The sequence below is a fragment of the Heterodontus francisci genome, chromosome 9 (assembly GCF_036365525.1).
Source record: "Heterodontus francisci isolate sHetFra1 chromosome 9, sHetFra1.hap1, whole genome shotgun sequence".
NCBI classification, from domain to species: domain Eukaryota; kingdom Metazoa; phylum Chordata; class Chondrichthyes; order Heterodontiformes; family Heterodontidae; genus Heterodontus; species Heterodontus francisci.
The window spans coordinates 107,059,037-107,079,810 of NC_090379.1; the positions used below are offsets into that span (position 1 = coordinate 107,059,037).

General features: G+C 45.7%; 1 protein-coding gene across 3 annotated transcripts in view; it reads right to left on the minus strand.

The window, feature by feature from the left end:
* rad51b (RAD51 paralog B) overlaps positions 1-20,774 on the minus strand; it is a 694,153-nt gene that overhangs the window by 493,781 nt on the left and 179,598 nt on the right. The window lies entirely within an intron of this gene.

Sequence of the window (20,774 nt, forward strand, 5' to 3'; positions counted from 1 at the left end):
ATTATTGAACTCAATGTTCAGTCCGGCACACTGTAGTGTGCCTAATCGGTAGATGAGATGCTGTTCCTCGAGCTTGCGTTGATGTTCACTGGAACACTGCAGCAATCCCAGGACAGAGATGTGAGCATGAGAGCAGGGGGGAGTGTTGAAATGGCAAGCAACCGGAAGCTCAGGGTCCTGCTTGCGGACTGAGCGGAGATGTTCCGCAAAGCGGTCACCCAGTCTGCGCTTGGTCTCCCCAATGTAGAGGAGACCACACTGTGAGCAGCGAATACAGTACACTACATTGAAAGAAGTACAAGTAAATCGCTGCTTCACCTGAAAGGAGTGTTTGGGGCCTGGGATAGTGAGGAGAGAGGAGGTAAATGGGCAGGTATTACACCTCCTGCGATTGCAAGGGAAGGTGCCCTGGGACGGGGACGAGGTGGTGGGGGTAATGGAGGAGTGGACCAGGGTGTCGCGGAGGGAACGATCCCTTCGGAATGCTGACAGGGGAAGGGAGGGGAAGATGCGACTGGTAGTGGCATCACGCTGGAGGTGGCGAAAATGGCGGAGGATGATCCTTTGGATATGGAGGCTGGTGGGATGAAAAGTGAGGACAAGGGGAACCCTGTCACGGTTCTGGGAGGGAGGGGAAGGGGTGAGGGTAGAGGTGCGGGGAATGGGTCGGACACGGTTGAGGGCCCTGTCAACCACAGTGGGGGGAAATCCTCGGTTGAGGAAAAAGGAGGTCATATCAGAAGCACCGTCATGGAAGGTAGCATCATCAGAGCAGATGCGTCGGAGACGGAGAAACTGGGAGAATGGAATGGAGTCCTTACTGAGCGTTACTGATGCTGAGCGTTACTGATGCTGAGCGTTCTGTACTCAGCAAAGGTCTCAGTTTTATCCCCTTACGCCCCCACCTCAATGAATTACGTGCTCGGCATGACGTTGAGCTCTTCTTCCGTCGCCTCCGCCTCCGGGCTCACTTCTTCGACCAGGAGTCCTCCCCCCGACCAGCAGACCCATTCACCCGCCTCCAGCATTCTCCCTCTACCTGGACCCCTCCCCCTGGCCTCTTACCCGCTCTTGATCTCTTCATTGAAAACTGTCGGCGAGACATTGGTCGTCTCAATTTCTCTGCCCCCCTCACTCACTCTAACCTGTCCCCCTCTGAACTTGAGGCACTCCATTCTCTCAGGTCTAACCCCGACATGCTCATCAAACCTGCAGACAAGGGTGGTGCTGTTGTTGTATGGCGTACCGACCTCTACCTTGCAGAAGCTCAACGCCAACTCAGACACCTCTTCCTACCTCCCTCTGGACCATGACCCCACCACCGAACATCAAGCCACCGTCCAAAGGACTGTCACTGACCTCATCTCCTCTTGAGATCTTGCCTCTACAGCTTCCAACCTCATAGTCCCGCAACCCCGGACAGCACGCTTCTACCTCCTTCCCAAAATCCACAAACGGGACTGTCCCGGCAGACCCATTGTGTCAGCCTGCTCCTGCACTTACTTCTTCCTATCTAGACTCTATCTTTTCTCCGCTGGTCCAGTCTCTTCCCACCTACATCCGTGACTCTTCTGACGCCCTACTTCATTTTGACAATTTCCAGTTTCCTGGTCCCAACCGCCTCCTCTTCACTATGGACGTCCAATCGCTCTGCACCTCCATCCCCCACCAGGATGGTTTGAGGGCTCTCCGCTTCTTCCTGGAACAGAGGCCCAACCAGTCCCCATCCACCAACACCCTCCTCCGCCTGGCTGAACTTGTTCTCACATTGAACAACTTCTCCTTCAACTCCATGCATTTCCTTCAAGTAAAAGGTGTCGCTATGGGTACCCGCATGGGTCCTAGTTATGCCTGTCTTTTTGTGGGATATGTCGAGCATTCTTTGTTCCAGTCCTACTCAGGCCCCCTCCCCCAACTCTTTTTCCGGCACATTGATGACTGTATCGGTGCCGTTTCCTGCTCCCGCCCCGAACTAGAAAACTTTATCAACTTTGCTTCCAATTTCCACCCTTCTCTCACCTTTACATGGTCCATCTCTGACACTTCCCTTCCCTTCCTCGACTTCTGTCTCCATCTCTGGGGATAGGTTGTCTACCAATATCCATTATAAGCCCACTGACTCCCACAGCTACCTCGACTACACTTCTTCACACCCTACCTCCTGTAAGGACTCCATTCCATTCTCCCAGTTTCTCCGTCTCCGACGCATCTGCTCTGATGATGCTACCTTCCATGACGGTGCTTCTGATATGACCTCCTTTTTCCTCAACCGAGGATTTCCCCCCACTGTGGTTGACAGGGCCCTCAACCGTATCCGACCCATTCCCCGCACCTCTACCCTCGCCCCTTCCCCTCCCCCTCCCTCCCAGAACCGTGACAGGGTTCCCCTTGTCCTCACTTTTCATCCCACCAGCCTCCATATCCAAAGGATCATCCTCCGCCATTTTCGCCACCTCCAGCGTGATGCCACTACCAGTCGCATCTTCCCCTCCCTTCCCCTGTCAGCATTCCGAAGGGATCGTTCCCTCCGCGACACCCTGGTCCACTCCTCCATTACCCCCACCACCTCGTCCCCGTTCCAGGGCACCTTCCCTTGCAATCGCAGGAGGTGTAATACCTGCCCATTTACCTCCTCTCTCCTCACTATCCCAGGCCCCAAACACTCCTTTCAGGTGAAGCAGCGATTTACTTGTACTTCTTTCAATGTAGTGTACTGTATTCGCTGCTCACAGTGTGGTCTCCTCTACATTGGGGAGACCAAGCGCAGACTGGGTGACCGCTTTGCGGAACATCTCCGCTCAGTCCGCAAGCAGGACCCTGAGCTTCCGGTTGCTTGCCATTTCAACACTCCCCCCTGCTCTCATGCTCACATCTCTGTCCTGGGATTGCTGCAGTGTTCCAGTGAACATCAACGCAAGCTCGAGGAGCAGCATCTCATCTTCCGATTAGGCACACTACAGCCTGCCGGACTGAACATTGAGTTCAATAATTTCAGAGCATGACAGCCCCCCACTTTACTTTCATTTTTAGTTATTTTTTCTTCCTTTTTTTTTACATTCCTTTTTACATTTTTTACAATCTTTTTTTGCATTTATTTCATTTCATCTTAGTTTGTTCAGTTTGCTTACCCACTGTTTTTTTCAGGTTGTTTTTCTTCAGGTTTGCACTTGCTGCTGTTCAATATTCAGTATATTCACACCTAATCTGTACTAATGCTTTGTCTTTCAACACACCATTAACATATTGTTTGCCTTTGCTCCGTGACCTTTTGGTCAGCTATGTGGCCTGGTCCAATCTGCACCTTCTCCTTTGTTATCTCTTGCCCAACCCCCACCTCACTTGTTTATAATCTGTGACTTTTCTAATATTTGTCAGTTCCGAAGAAGGGTCACTGACCCGAAACGTTAACTCTGCTTCTCTTTCCACAGATGCTGCCAGATCTGCTGAGTGAATCCAGCATTTCTTGTTTTTGTTTCAGATTTCCAGCATCCGCAGTATTTTGCTTTTATTACAGATTTAAAGGGCATTAGTGAACCAGATGGGTTTTTACGACAATCAATGATAATTTCATGGCACCATTACTGAGACCAGCTTTGAATTCCAGATTTTTTATTAATTAATTGAATTTAAATTCCACCAGCTGCCATGGTGGGATTTGAAGCTGTGTCCACAGGGCATTAGCCTGCGCCTCTGGATTACTAGCCCAGTGACATTACCACTACGCCACCGTCTCCCTTTACAGGGGGTGGTCCCCAGGAGTGTGTCATTATTTACTGGGGGTTCCCAGGAGTGTGTCATTGTTTACAAGGGGTCCCCAGGAGCATGTCAGTACTTACAGGGGATCCGGTGAGTGTGTCATTATTTACAGAGGGTCCACCAGGTGTGCGTCAGTATTTACAGATCGTCCTGGGGTGTGTGTCATTACTTGCAAGGGCGGGGGGGTCTCTGAGAGTGTGTCAGTATTTACAGGTGGTCCTGGGAGTGTATCATTATTTGCAGAGGGGTTCTCGGAGTATGTCAGTATTCACAGGAGTTCCTGCGAGTGTGTCAGGATTTACCAATGGCCCCGGGCAGTATATCAGTATTTACTGGGGTCTTTGCTGAGTCGTGCAAACAGAGCATTTCATCACAGCCAAAATCAGGTGTTTTTCCGAGCACAGCCGAACCAACTCGGTCACAAGTGCTCAGAACTATTACTCATCACTGACCCAACACCTGCTGACCTATCCCCAATGTGATCAGCCAGGCACCGACAACATAGGCGTGCGAGCAAAGAGCAGAGATAGACCAGGCCCGGGTTGAGCCCAGACAGACCAGGCCCCTCATGGCGAGTCGTGAAGCTAGGCAGACCAGGCCCCTTAGTGAGCATGGACAGACCAGGTCCCTCGGGTGAGCTGCCCAATGTGACATGACGAGCTGAGTATAGCCAAACCAAGCTCACCTTTGTGCTGGCAGATCATTCTGCAAGTTGCCTGACCAATGAATGAGATTTGTTTTGCCTTGTGGCTGCTCCTGATGGAATTACACTTCCTCTAGCAATCAATGGATTACAAAGTGTCAAGCACCCCTTCCCCCACCCTAGCCAGCATACAATCTGCTTCAGATTTATTGTTCACAGCACAGCCTATTACTTACAATGCTTGCACAATCCGTGCAACGAGAACCGCAGCTTCGCTGAATCGAAGTCTCATGCCATCTCGTCACAAGGTGCCAGGGAAGCGCGCTCACAATAAGTTACAGAGAATTTCCACATATGCCCTAACCAATATCTCAAATGGGTGGGCAGTTCCTGCCATACAGCTGATAGAAAATCAGACTTTCTCCTGTTCTTCCTTGAGTCAGCATGGCTCAGTTTATAACACTCTCACCTCTGCCTCAGAAGCTCATGGGGCCAACCTCACTCCAGAGACTTGAGCTGATAATCTATTCTGATACTCTAGTACAATATGGAGGGAGTGCTGCACTGTCATAGGTGCTGTCTTTCTGATGAGATGCTAAACTGAAGCACCACAGACCTGTTCAGATGGCACTCAATGGGATTACTGCAAGAAGAGCAATGGGAACTCACCCAATGTGCTGTCCAAAATTCCACCTTCAGCCAAAACCAGACTAACTGGTCATTAATTTGCTGCTTCTGAGACCTTACTGTGTATAAATTAGTTGCCAAGTTGCCTACAAAACAAGTGACAATATTTCAAATGTACTCCATTGGTTGTGAAGCACTCTGGGACTCCTGCAAGCACCAACTTGTACAATGCCTCAGCAAACTGCCCACTCCTCTTTTGTATCAGCAGTGGAGAATATTATAACCAGGTCTGATATCCATGTAAGAAAGAAGATCTTTTATTTATATAGTGCCTTTTACAACCTCTGGACGGCCCAAAGCGCTTTATAGTCAATTTTTTTTTTCTTTTTATTGTGGCATTATTGTTGTGATGGAGGAAACGCAGCAGCCAATTTGGACACAGCAAGCTTCCACAAACAGCATTGTGATAATGATCAGATAATCCAGTTTTAGTGATGTTGGATGAAGGATAAATATTGGCCAGGACACTGGACAGAGCTCACCTGCTCTTCTTCAAAATAGTCTGTAGGGCCTTTTACATCCACCTGTGAGGGCAGATGGGCCTTAGTTTAATGTCTCATCCAAAAGACGGCACCTCTGACAATGCAGTGCTCCCTCAGTACTGCACTGGTGTTTCAGCATACATCATGCGCTCAGGCCTCTGGAATGGATCTTGACTCAGGGGCTGGCACTGGAATAGAAATTTTCAATCAGGATCACAGCGCGCAGTAGTCAGGAGCACGAACCCAGGCTGATTTTCACCCTCCTTTGCCCAGGATTAGAGTCATAGAGAGGTACAGCACTGAAACAGGCCCTTTGGCCCACCGAGTCTGTGCCAACCATCAACCACCCATTTATACTAATCCTACATTAATCCCATATTCCCTACCACATCCCCACCATTCTCCTACCACCTACCTACACTAGGTGCAATTTACAATGGCCAATTTACCTATCAACCTGCAAGACTTTGGCTGTGGGAGGAAACCAGAGCACCGGGCGGAAACCTACGCGGTCACAGGGAGAACTTGCAAACTCCGCACAGGCAGTACCCAGAACCAAACCCGGGTCGCTGGAGCTGTGAGGCTGCGGTTCTAACCACTGCGCCACTGTGCCGCTCCAGCACAGTGCCGAGGTCAATTCTGAAAGCCTTAACTGTTATCTCTACAAACTTCACACCTGGAATGGTTCTGACCTCCATGGCTCAGAGGTAAGCTGGAAGTCAGAATAAAACCAGAAGTGGGCATATCTAAACATTAAGCTGCCTTATTTCATTCCCACACCTCGATTGACCTGTTTATTTCTAGTACTGTGTTTGGCTTGATGCTGGTGCATTTGGGTGGGGAAAAACCAATCACTCAGAAAAAACAAAGGCAATACTTCAAAAGATAGAGCACACCAGAATGTCGTTCTGCTCCAGTGGGCAGAATGAATGAGACAAATTAAGACAGAAACAATATCGGCAGCAACATTAAAAAAAACAAAATCCATTTGCTCTGTCAAGGTGATGGAATGCACAGGAACCATGAATGAATCTAATCTGCAAATCTACATAGGATCCCTTTACAACCCCCACTGTCCCATCTCCAGCACCAATGAAACAAGGTAGTCAAAAGGCAGCCAGAGTTCCCAATTGACAGGGTGACCTGGGTGCCCTTAGGTTTCCTCTGTTCTGCATCGGCCAAAGTTTCTCTTCTCACCCGCCACATACAGCCACACCTTTCAGCTCTGCATGATCAGCCCAACTAATGGTGTATGGGCATGTTTGCGGGAGGAGGGCAAGCTGATAGTCATCAGCCGTTACATTAAGTAGACGCTTATTGAAACACAAAGGAACTCCTGTCAATGAACATGTTCAAAGATGAAATAACCTGCTTTTCTAGCAGGTTTTAAATTACATGCAGTCAGTCTATTTTTAACCCGCTCACACCTGCCACTTTCCCACTTGTCATCTGAATTCCTCCTCACAACCAACACCAACCCCCCACCTCCCCCCGCCAACCCCAACCCAACAAAAAGCCCTGAAGATGATAACTTTTAGACTAAGTTCATACTGCATGAAACCCTTGACAGTCCTGGAAGGTTCCTGGTGAGAAGGTGTCACAAAGCCAGGTGCAACCTGCAAATAAACATGCCACAATTCACTAAGGTTGGCAGCATGAGGCATTAGTGCATGTCTGAGTGCAACATAAAAGAGCTTTACTGGGGTATAATTGCACCTCATCTTTAGCAAAGGGCAAGAGATTTTAAAAAATCACCAGGGTTCCCAGTCCTGATCACCATCTAGTGATCCCTGATGGAAAGGGCCTGTGCAAGTGGAAGTCCTGGTGAGAAGAGGATCGGATTCTGCCGCGCTTCCCTGTGCTGTTGAATATCTTGACGACAGTTTGGGCTCACACATGAACAATGGCTACTTGGGGGAGATATCACAAGTGGTAGTAGGAACAGGAGTAGGCCATCTGGCCCTTCAAGCCTGCTCTCCCATTCAATAAGATCATGGCTGAATTTCTACCTAAACACCACTTTCCTGCCCTATCCCCAGATCCCCTGGTACCTAAAATCTAATGACCTCTGTCTTGAATATACTCATTGACTGAGCATCCACAGCTTTCTAGGGTACAGAATTCCAAAAATTCGCAACCCTCTGAGTGAAGAAATTTCTCCTCAGCTCAGTTCTAAATGGCCTACCCCTTTTCCTGAGAATATGCTCCCTAGTTCTGAATTCTCCAGCCGCGGGCAACAACTCTCAGTGTCTTTTTTTCCAAAAAGATATTCTATTCATAAAAATTTGTAAAAAAAAAACGTAACCAAACAATTCAAATTGGACATTTCATAATGTGCAAAAAAGATCAGTTTCTTTCAATACAGAACATGAGGTGCCTCACAACTCTTGCCGTTCCAGGTAATATTTATAATGTACATTTGTAATACATACCAAAAACCGGTGCCTACAGCCCGAGGGTTTTACACGGGTTCCAGCCCCTCAGTATACTATGGTGGGAGGACCTTACACAGTGGCCTTTCCCCATTGAGCCTTTGCGGCGGCTTCCCCAAGCTTTAGTGCTTCCCTTTAGTCGTCCTGGACCTTGGAATGTGCCAGTCTGCAACGCTGGGTCGTGGACAACTCTTTGCACTGGAAGACCTGTCTATTCTGTCAAGCCCTCTAAGAATTTTATACGTTTCAATGAGATCACCTTTCATTCTTCTAAACTCCAGGGAATATAGGCCCATTTAACTCAATCTCTCCTCTTAGGCTAATTCCTCTCATCCCAGGAATGAGATGACATTGTTACTATAAGCCAAAAAAGAGTAAGGGAGAAAGTCATTAAAAATTTTTAAAAAGCCTCCTCCTCTACGACGTTACAATCATTTTTGGATGACTGGTTTTACTTATTCAGTTCTGCATGCCCCAAAGCCAATCAACCTTGCTGACAGAACCTCTCCTTTGAATGGCAGTGCTCTCCAATAGTCTGTTTACACCAGCAGCTAAATGCACAATTTTAAAGCCCAAATTTACGCTTAAATCTCCAGATTCATACAAGATGTTGCACACTAAAAAAAGAGGGCAAATCACCAAAAACAATGATACCTCCACATCAAATACTAACTCCCAATATCTACTCTGAATATCACCACAGAATGCAGATCCAAAACAACAGCAACACTTGGTGCTTCGTTAAGCTGTGATCTTGACTTCAAACCTATTTATAGATATGGCAATAACATTTTGCATTGGACGAAGAATTGCAACTTCATATTATCACAATGAGTCATTGAACAAACACAGCTGCCGACGTCTATTCAAGACCATCAGCATTTCAAACCCACTTATCTCGATTCCCTCACAAACCCAAGCCAAGCAGAACACCTGGTGGCCATTTTGGATGCTGTAGAAAATAATGACAGCCTCCATTTTATTTCAATTAAAATAGACCTGAAAAAAACTTATACAATCAGAACAGGACATGGTGTCAATTTTCTTCCACACCATCCCACTGCAAAGTGATGTGGAAATCTGGAACTCTCGCCACTAAAAAAGCTGTTGAAGCTAGATCAATAGAAAATTTCAAAACCGAGATTGATAGATTTTTGTCCGGCAAGGGTATTTATGATAATGGAACCAAGGCAAGTAGATGAAGTTAAGATCAGCAGTACTCTAATTGAATGGCGGAACAGGCTTGAGGGATTGAATGGCCTACTCCTGTTCCTAGGCTCTTGATTGGGGAGCTACTTATAGCATGGATACTCAGTTCTACTGGGGTATCTACTTATCAAAAATATCACATCCAAGTATTTAACCTTACTGCCTAGAATTATGTAACTGTTGCACATGCTCAGATGCAATAAGACGACAAGGTGATTGTATCTGATTGTAAAGTCAGCTTCCACGTTACAAGACCTGTAGGTTGAACAGGGCCCCATTGTAATGACATCGAATCTACAACACAGAAACAGGCCATTCAGTCCAACTGGTCTGCGCCACTGTTTATATTCCACATTTTTAGTGTTTTTTCAAAAAAAAAAACTGGTAATTAAATTTTTGAACTTTACAGGTTTATGAGATATCACCATTGGAGTCAGGAAGTCAGGAGACCTCTCGATAGAACAGTTTCGAGACTTGACATTTATCAAACCGGAGGGTACAGCATAAACTCCCAGTACCCTGCACTGCTAGACCATAACTAAGAGATCACTCAGGCACAATTTATGGTGTTTTGCCATGAAACAAACTCAAGTGAATCTTCACTTCTGAAGTGACACATTGCAGCTACAACAAATCTGAATTGCCAGATAGTTTAAAGCATGAAATATTGTATCCAGTAAAGTATTCCGACAGTTTTCCTGCAGTAGCAATATCAAATTCACAGTTTGTTTCTTCCTGCTTACATGTAATCTGTCCTTACGTTGCCCCAATTTATCACAGGTTGTTTGATATGATCTTATCTTCAAATAAAGGAGACCAGTGCAAATGATTAAATAAAAAGGCATAAAGTTAAAATTCAAGCCTTCTGGATTTCATGCTGAAGGCACAGGCCAGCAAGAAGACAGCCACCCCCTCCCCCACCTCAAACTCCCCCAGGGTATAAATGGATCACACAGGGCCTGCGCAACACAGACTACAGCGCAAGAACAGCTGCGTGGTCAGCGACTGCAACCAGAACAGCACCAGTCACGTGCTGCATCAAATATAAGTGGTGTCATAAAATCAGGGATGAGGGTCTTCAGTTACGTGGATGACTAGAGAAGCTGGGGTTGTTATCCTTAGAGCAGAGAAGGTTAAGGCAAGATTTGATTGAGATGTTCAAAATTATGAGAGATTTTAATAGAGTAAATAAGGCAAAACTGTTTCCAGTGGCATCAGATTACACAGATTTAAGGTAATTAGCAAAAGGAGAGATGAGGATAATTTCTTCTATGCTATAAGTTATGATGATCTGGAATGCACTGCCTGAAAGGGTGGTGGAAACATTTTCAATAGTAACTTTCAAAAGGATATCGGATAAATACTTGAAAACGAAAGATTTGCAGGGCGACAGGGAAAGAGTAGGAGAGTGGGACTAATTGGATAGCTCTTTCAAACAGCCAGCACAGGCATGATAGGCCAAATGGCCTCCCACTGTGCTCTATCATTCTTTCGTTCTCTCTTTTTCTGGTCCATATTCAAACTTCACTTCTGCCAGTTGAGGAGCTCTGATGTGCGGTTTGGCGATATTAAAGAAAGGGACAAATACAGATGTCAGCTATTTTCAAACTTAACATGGCCATTTCCCAACCCTCATCCTTCCCCTAAAGGTGCTGACGCCTGTGAGATGATATGGCTCCCCCTGGCCAATGAGAGAAGATGGGCAGTGAGATGACAGTGAGCTATTCGACCAAGGATGCCATCACAGCTGAGCTATCCTGACTCTGCACACATGTGCACTCAGGTGAGACTGCACCAAGTGGAATCTCTGGCTGTATTTCTCCTCCTCTACCCAGAATAGCCTTCATTTGCCTAGATGAATCTGGCTCCAACAACACTCGATGCCATCCAGGATGAAGCAGCCCACTTGATCAGCACCCTATCAACTACCTTAAGAATTCACACCCTACCGTGCCTACAGTGTGGACCATCTACAAGATACAGTTCAGCAACTCGACAGCAGCTTCCAAACCCGCAATCTCGATCATCTAGAAGAGCAAGGGCAGATGTTGCATGGGAACACCATCATCTGCAAGCTCGCCTCCAAGTCACATGCTATCCTGACTTGGAGCTATATCACTGTTCCTGGTTCAAAATCCTGGAACTCCCTCCCGAACAGCACTGTGGGTGTACCTATAATACATGGGCTCAGTGGTTCAAAGCAGTGGCTCACCAGCACTTTCTCAAGGGCACTTAGGGATGGGCAACAAATGCCCACATCTCATGAACAAATAAAAAAGTTCTGAGGCTAATAATGACGTCCACCGTCATCGCCCCACCCCAACCTGGCTGAAATCAGACAGCTCACCTGCTCTGAGAGCCTCAGCACACTGGTTCAAAATGGTAAAGAGATCTGGTTTTGGATGGGACGGTGGGAGTGGAATGTACTGCTCTTTGAAACATAAAGCAAACATGCCAAGCAAGTGATTGACCACAAGGGAGGGCTGGCACCACCAGTGGAAAATATGAACAGTGCCAGCAGATAGTAGGCTTGTACTTCAAAGTCCTCAATTGAAAACTACCACCAGGCATAACATGCACAGCATGAGGAGCTGCAATCACTGTCAACAATGGCAGGCTTCCCACACACTCACCCAGAAAATCCTTCATTGGAAAGAAAGACTTGCATTTATATAGCATGTTTCACAACTTCAGAACATCTCAAAAACACTATAAAGACAATAACATTTTTCTTTTATTCATTCATGGGATGTGGGCGATGCTGGCCAGGCCAGCATTTATTGCCCATTCCTAATTGCCCTTGAGAAGGTGGTGGTAAGCTGCCTTCTTGAACCACTGCAGTCCATGTGGGGTAGGTACACCCACAGTGCTGTTAGAAAGGGAGTTCCAGGATTTTGACCCAGCGACAGTGAAGGAACGGCGATATAGTTCCAAGTCAGGATGGTGTGTGACTTGCAGGGGAACTTGCTGGTGGTGGGGTTCCCATGCACTTGCTGCCCTTGTCCTTCTAGTTGGTAGAGGTCGTGGGTTTGGAATACTTTTTGAACTGTAGTCACTGTTGTATTGTACCAATTTTGTACACAACGAGGTCCTACAAACAGTAATGAGATGTTCAGTGCCCCACTGGGGTACCAGCCTAGATTATGTGCTCAAATCTCTTAAATAGGGCTTGAACCCATGACTTTCTGACTCAGAGGCGAGAGTACTACCTACTGAGCTACAGCTGACATCTACAGCTTGTCCCAAGCCAGAAATTTGACTGGCTAAAAGCTCCACCAATAAGTCTCCCAACCTCCTTCTCATTCGTAAAATACTCTGTCCAACATGTTCCTGAGCTCTGGTTCATTGGCATGGCTCGGGTGGTAGCGCTCTTGCTTGGAAATAGGTGGTCATGGGCTCAAGTCCCACTGCAAAACTTGCCCTGTGATGTAGAACAGCAGTACTGAGGGCTGCTACACTGTCAGAGATGCCACCTTCTGCACCAGTCATCCAACAATGATCCATTCTGCCAATTTACATCATAGAATTATTGAATGGTTATAGCACAGAAGGTGCCCATTCAGCCTGTCATGTCCATGCTGGCTCTGTGCAAGATCAACTCAGATATTCCCATTGCCCTGCAAATCCTTTCTCTTCAGGTGCTTGTCCAATTCCCTTTTGAAGGGGTCATGGTCCAGGGGGAGGTAGGAAGAAGTGTCTGAGAGTTGGTGCCTCTGCAAGGTAGCCAGGCAACAGCACCACCCTTCTGTTCTAATGAGAGGTCACAGACCTGAAAAGTTAACTCTGCTTCTCTCTCCACAGAGGCCGCCTGATTTGCTGAGTATTTCCAGGACTCTCTGTTTTTCTTTCAGATTTCCAGCATCTGCAGTATTTTGCTTTTATTCCCTTTTGAAGGCCTTGATTGAATCTGCCTCCACCACACTCTCAGGCAGTGCACTCCAGATCCTAATCACTTGCACAGAAGGCTATGAATGGACACTATCCTGATGCCACATAGCCTAACCAGCTGACGTGACACCAGAATTGCAAACTTGGTTCACACAGGTCCTGTCTACATATGCGCTAATCAGTCAAGAAAAAAACAAGTGAAGAAAGACAAGATGGGCCCTGAACCAGGGCTATTTAAGGGGTCACTTAACAAGTTGCAAGTGGGGTGGTTTGCACTTACTTTTCTCAGGCACAGTTGGTGGAAGTACTGTGGAGTGTTGTTGCAGGCATTTTTTTCGCAGTTGGTAATAAATGAACCATTCATTTTAACTGGCTGCTCCCCTCATCCAAATCCCAGTCCAGTTTCTACCTGGCAGAAGGGGTTAAAATTGACATTTCAATGTCTGACAAATTATTGACCAGTTGATTGAGGTACTGGGAGGACACCAGCCTTGAGGAGGGGAGAAAATCCAATTAAGCTATGCTATCTGAGACCATCCCACAGCCACTTGTTTCAAACCAGGCAGCAAGTCAACACAACACCCTATCCAGTGGAAAGCGGTAAGATTTACTTAAAGTGGAGATAAAAATCATTTACACAGAATATGGTAACAAGTGGACGGAGGGATGGGGAGGGGGGTGGGAAGAGACATCCATTATCTAATGAGAATAATTCAATCCAAATATTGTCCCACCACATTCAATCAGGAATATTTATCCCTCAATTTGGGCAGTTCCCAGAATAATGATGAGTTAAATAGGATTTACTTCAATTATTTAATATTTACAAGAGTGGGTGATGTGACCTAATCACTTCATTTACCTCTGGCCTCTCAGTTCTAATCCAGCCTAGACTGATGGGATGAAAGTTTACTATTTATCGGATCTGGGCACTCAGTGCTGGTAACTGGAGCAAAAGGTGTTAAAGTGTGCCCTTCTCGATATCAGCAGCAACATGTACAGAGTTTAGGAATAAGTGTTCTCAAGCACCATGCTTCTATATGGAGGCTTTTTGTCTCTTTCCAATGTCTTAAGCAAAAGGAGTTTGAATGCATCAACTTGGCTCTTAAAATGGCTTCTCCTGGTGCAGGTGATTCATCCTCCGTTTCTCCCTCACTACGAACACCCAATAGTTTATGTATATTGATTTGGTTTGAATAAAGAATAACAAATAGCTAATCTCCGGTACCTGAGGCAGAAGCTATGGGAAACAAATAGACCTTGAGGCTCATCAGCCTTGAAGATTTGTGCCTCAGAGCCAAACATGGAGGTTACACAAGATAGTTAATGGGACAGAGATAGAAAACTTTAGTGTGCATTAAGGCAACAGGGTCAGGGTGTAAAGGGTAAGTATAGAACTATGCCATCAAGTTTCAACAAATTGAATGAGTTACCAGGAAGAATAGCATCGAGGGACTGGATAGTTAGACACCATAATAGGAAGGTGGTAGAGTAGGTGTTCTGGGAAGATGAGACCCAATGTGCAGTGTGTGTGATGGTATTGCTGAAGGTTATATCTCACTCTTTTCTTCCTGATCAGTTCCTTCCTCATTTGTCCTTGATTGGATCTCCGCCCCATCCTGACCTGGAAAGTAGCTGGATCAGCTCTCGCCAACCCCCACTCACACTTGTTCAGAAACTGTCTGCTAGAAGAGGCCAGGATTGCCTCTCGGTTACGTTTTTGCTCCAGGTGGAGGTGACTGTCCTCCTCTTGGACAGGCAGGGTGGCAATGACAGAACTGCAGGCATGACCCAGCATCTGGTGTATCACACTCTTGCTTCTTCTCAATACTTCAGCCTCGCTTGTAATCATTTGCTTTTCCTTGCACCATCATTCCGTTTGTTATTTAATCTCTCCTGCCTTCCACCCTATCACACATCTTCCCCTTTGTTCTTTCCTTCCCCCTTTTCCCCAGGCTCCGTATTTACTTAAACACTGTTAAATCTCTAACTCCTTCCAGTTCTGATGAAAAGTTATTGGTGTGAACTCTGTTTCTTTCTTCACAGATGCTGCCTGAAAACCATTCTGATTTTATTTCTGGAACCTTTGTGTATGGCCTGACTGTGGCTTTACCTGCGTACAGTAACCTCAGCCTCTCATTTTTCAAACTTTTTCACTGTGCTGCCCAAGGGTTATTAGTATTGGTGATAAAAATAAAGAGGAGGTACTTAAAAGGTTCGGAGTCTGTCAAGTAAAAAAGTCGCCCAGTTTGAATGAGATGCAGCCTAGGTTGCAGAGGGAAGTAAGTGGAAATTGCAGAGGCTCTGGCCACAATCTTCCAATTCTCCTTGGATATGGAAGAGGTGCCAGAGGGTTGAGGGATTAAAAACATTACAACCCTGTTCAGAAAGGGGAGCGGGATAAACCCAGCAATTATAGACCAGTCAGCCTAATATCAGTTGTGGGAAAACTTTTAAAGACAATAATTTGGGGCAAAATTAATTAGCACTTGGAAAAAATAAAAGCCAGCATAGATTTATTAAAGACTAATAGTGTTTGGCTAACTTGATTGAGTTCTTGGACAAAGTAATGGAGAGGGTGGATGAGGGTAGGACAGTTGATGTTGTATGTATGGATTTTCAAAAGCTGTTCGATAAAGTACCACATAATAAACTTGTTGGCAAAACTGAAGTGGGAGAGTGGCAGCATGGATACAAAATTGGCTAAGGGACCGAAAGCAGAGAGTAGTGGCAAATGGTTTTTTTTTCAGACTGGAGAGAAGTGCATGGTGGTGTCCCCAGGGTGGGTGTGAGGACTATTGCTCTTTAATATTAATGACCTGGACTTGGGTATACAGGGCATAATTTCAAAGTTTGCAGATGGCATAAACCTTGGAAATGTAGTAAACAGTGAGCAGAATATTAACAGACTTTAGGAAGACATAGATAGACTGGTGAAACAGACAGATACACGGCAAAATTTAATAAAGAGAAGTATTAAGAGATTTGTTTTGGTAGGAAGAATGAGGAGAGGCAATATAAAATAAATGGTACAACTTTAAAAGGGGTGCAGGTGCAGGTAGACCTGGGGGCATACGTATACAAGTCTTTGAAGCGGACAAGACAAGTTGATAAGATTGTTTTAAAAAAAGCATACAGGATCCTTGGCTTTATAAATAGAGGCATAGGGTGCAAAAGCAAAGATGCTATACTGATCCTTTATAAATCAGGCCGCAGCTGGAGTATTGTGTTAAACTCTGGGCATCAAACTTCAGGAAGGATGTCAAGGACTTAAAATGGGTGCAGGGAAGATTTACTGGAATGGTAGCAGCGATGCAGGACTTCAATTATATCAAAACACTAGAGAAGTTGGGATTAACAACAATCAAGAAGCTCAACACTATACAGGACATATGAACATACGAATCAGGAGCAGGAGTAGGCCACTCGGCCCTTCGAGCCTGCCCTGCCATTCAATAAGTTCATCGCTGAACTGATTACTCCACATTTCCACCTTTCTCCGATAACCTTCCACCCCCTTGCTTATCAAGAATCCATCTACCTCTGCTTTAGAAATATTCAAAGACTCTGCTTCCACTGCCTTTTGAGGACAAAGCAGCCCGTTTTATCGGTACCCCATCCACCATCTTAAACATTCACTCACTCCACCACCGACCGGCACACAGTGGCTGCGGTGTGTACCATCTACAAAATACCCTGCAGCAACTCACCAAGGCTCCTTCGACAGCACTTTCCAAATCTGCAACCTCTACCACCTAAAAGGATGAGAGCAGTAGATGCATGGGAACACCACCACCTTCAAGTTCCCCTCTAAGCCACACACCATCCTGACTTGGAACTATACCAGTGTTCTTTCACTGTTGCTGGGTCAAAAACCTGGAGCTCCCTTCCAACAGCACTGTGCGTGTACACTTACCACATGGACTGCAGCGGTTTAAGAAGGCGGCAGCTCACCAACTTTTCAAGGGCAATTAGGGATGGGCTTTGCCAGTGATGCTTTCATCCCATGAACAAATAAAAAAAAATTCCTTAAAGTAAAGTTAGGATAGAGTAAATAAGGAGAAACTGTTCCCAGTGGTCAGAGGATCAGTAACCAGAGGGCACAAATTTAAAGTCATTGGCGAATGAACCCAGAGGTGGTGGTGGTGTGGGTGGGGGGGGGGGGGGGGGGGGGGGGGGGGGGCTGTGGAGATAAGGAAAGAGAAATTTACATACTTTAAGAACTGGAATGAACTGCCTGAAAGGGTGATGGAAGCAGTTTCAATAACAACTTTCAAAAGGGAACTGGATAAATATTCGAAGGGAAAATTGTGAGGGTTGTGGTGAAATAACAAGAGTGAGACTAGTTGGATAGCTCTACCATAGAGATAAATGGCTACCTTCTATGCTGTACCAAACTAGGTGTCATTACATCACCACCTGCTTCCAACCGCTCAGCTCCCACAATCCATAAGAAATAAGAGGAGTAGGCCATATGGCCTCTCGAGCCATTTAACGCCCAACATTCCCATCCTCACAATGTACCGTGTTCCCAAACCATTTGTAAAGTAAATATACTCTTTGTTTCTCAACTGGATGATTCTTGACCAGTCAAACAGCCTTCTTTTTCATGTCCAATATTTTTATAACTAATGAACAAAAGTATTCAAAGAAAAGTTTAAAAACACTTTTTTAATATCCCTCTGATTTTTCTCTTCAGTTGCTCACAGCAGATTAGTCCTTAATTCCTGGAGACTCCAGGACAATTTTTTGGCAACCCTAAACCCCAGCCAAGCCTCAACAATCCAGTCCTCAAAACCCAGATAGCTCAAACCTCTTTGCTCTTCCATTATCAGCTGCTTGGATGTTTGGAAAGGGCAGGACAGAGTTACCTGATTGGATGAGAAATGAGAATGTCACCAAGAACAATGAGGCATCATTCAATATTCCCTTGAGTATAGGGAATTAACGGGTGATCTAATTGAGGTATTTAAGATGATTAAAGGATTTGATAGGGTAGCTTGCTATTGCTTCTGGTGCGAAGTCCGGAACAAATGGACATAACCTTAAAATTAGAGCTAGGTTATTCAGGGTGACATCAGGAAGCACTTCTTCACACAAAGGGTACTGGAAATCTGGAACTCTGCCCTAAAGCAGTTGAGGCCAGGGATCAGTTGAAAATTTCAAAACTGAGATTGAGAGATTTTTGTTAAGGGATATGAAACAAAGGCAGGTGGGTAGTTAAGATACAGAGCAGCTATAATCTAACTGAATGGCGGAACAAACTTGAGGGGCTGAATGGCCCACTTCTGTTCCTCTGTTGCAAAGATCAGTTCATATCAGCAACATCAGATCTAGGCAGATTGATAAGAATGCAGACATCAAATGGCTATCTGGGCTCTGAGCAAAACAAAACAGTGAATACCATAGACAGGACACCCCCTGGGTTTACATCTTCGTGGCTAACATGCACAATCCAACAGCCTGAGTGTGAGAAGAATGCAGCACTGGTTCACATCACACTGGTGCACAGAAACAAACCCCAGATGTGAAACTAATACAAACCTTTCAACTTGCAGCCGAGCAATCGTGGAAAATATTTGCATATGTGGAAAGCAGCAAGTGGTTGCGTGAAAATAACAAATCAGATTTGCATTAAACAAGTAACTGCTGCTAACTGAACATTCAAATATTATAATTTCAAGCCACGGTGTTGAGTTTTCAGTTTTGACTCCTGGTCTGTACTGATTCTCAGCCACAGAGCTTGGGCACAGGATGACAAGAAATGTGGTTTAAGGGCCTCTGAAGGGTCAGTGAAGTTTAATCAGCTAAAGAACAACTTGGATTTATATAGCATCTTTAACACAGTAAAATATCCCCAGGTACTTCACAGGAATGGTATCCAAAAAAATTTCACACCGAGCCATATAAGGAGCTACTAGTACAGGTAGACAAAACCTTGGTTGAAGAAGTAGATTTTGAGGAGCACCTTAAAGGAGGAGAGAGAGGTAAAGAGGTTTGGGGAGTGAATTACAGAGCTTAGCATCTAGGGAGCAGAAGGAACAGCTGCCAATAGTGGACCAATAGACATTGCGGTTGTGCAGGAGGCCAAAATTGAAGGAACACATAGTTCTTTAAAGGTTGCAGAGTTGGAGGGGGTTACAGACAAAGGGAGCGATGTGGCCATGGAGGGATATGAACACAAGGATGGAAATTTTAAAATCAAAGTATTACCATCGTGGGAACCAATGTTGGTCAGCAAGCACAGGGCTGATGGGCGAACGGGACTTGGTGCGAGTTAGGATAGGAACAGCAGAGTTTTGGATGAGCTCAAGTTTATGGAGGGTGCAAGACAGGAGGCATCAATAGTAAGCTTCATGCTGTTTATAAACTCAGAAATTACAGCAGAGAAGGAGGCCAGTTAGTCCTTTGTGCCTGTACCGATGAAGGCTCTTTAGCTGGAGCTATCTACTCTAACCCCTTTAACCTGTCCTTTTCTTGTATAGCAGGGAAATCTGGAGCTGAGCAGGAAGAATACTATCCCCAAAGTGCAGTTCTACCACACCAGGCTCGCACAATGCAGTAGTGGAACTGCTTGGTTCAGCATGTGGATTATCACATTTGTATGGGGTGGGGGAGGGGCCAGCTCGGTTCCAATCTCCCAATGCCAGATGTACCATCTTGGGGTCATTGCTAAACGTTGCTATATGTTTATGTGGAATTGCAGTGATGAGTGAGAAAAGAAAAGACTTTCATGACCTCAGTGTGTCACAAAGTGCTCTATATGCAATAAAGTCCTTTTTGATGTGTAGTCACTGTTGAAATCTAGGAAACACAGCAGCCAATTTACTCAAAGCAAGGTTCTAAAAACAGCAATGTGATAATGACCAGATAATCTGTTTTAGTGAAGTTGGTTGATGGATAAATATTGGCCAGGACCCTGGGGACAACTCCCCTGCTCTTCTTCAAAATAGTGCTGTGCTTTTACATCCATCTGAGGGGGCAGACGGGGGCCTCATCTCCTCTGAAAGACAGTACCCCAACAGTGCAGTTTTCCCTCAGTACTGCCCAGGAGTTTCAGCCGAGATTTTGTGCTCGGCTGTGGAGTGGGGCTTAAACCCACAACAGATGCGAGAAAGTACTACCCATTCAGCCACAACTGACACTATAACTTCTACCTCGAGTGAGCTTTATCAGGGAGTTGGGTTTTGGTGATTGTGGACCGATTCTGAGGAGTGCCAACAGTGTTGGGGCATGTTGATGTACTCATTGGTGTCTGGTGGGTACTGGTCATGTCACCATCACCAGGAATTTGGCAGTGGGGTGGGGGGGGCGGTGCACACTACTCGAGGTGAAGCATACTTCAGACAACATGGGCAGAGTTACCTCACCACCTAGCCTCTCTGAGTGGTCCACAAAAGAGGCAGGAAGGAACGAGAGGAACCAGATTGTGAAGAATTTCACCTGGATCAGCCTCAGGAAGCACATGACCAGCTCAGACTGGGCAACCTTCCACTGAGTCTCAATCCACACTGACCGGCTATCTGTGCGCTCCAAGACAAATAGTCATTTGACAAGAACTGCGGGCTCTGAGGCTTTAAGATCTTGCAATTGAGTTTCTAAATCAACAGTCTGAACTTATTAAAAAGTCCTGGGGGGAGTGGTTGCAAAACCATGTTCAGAATGAGCAATGAGGTC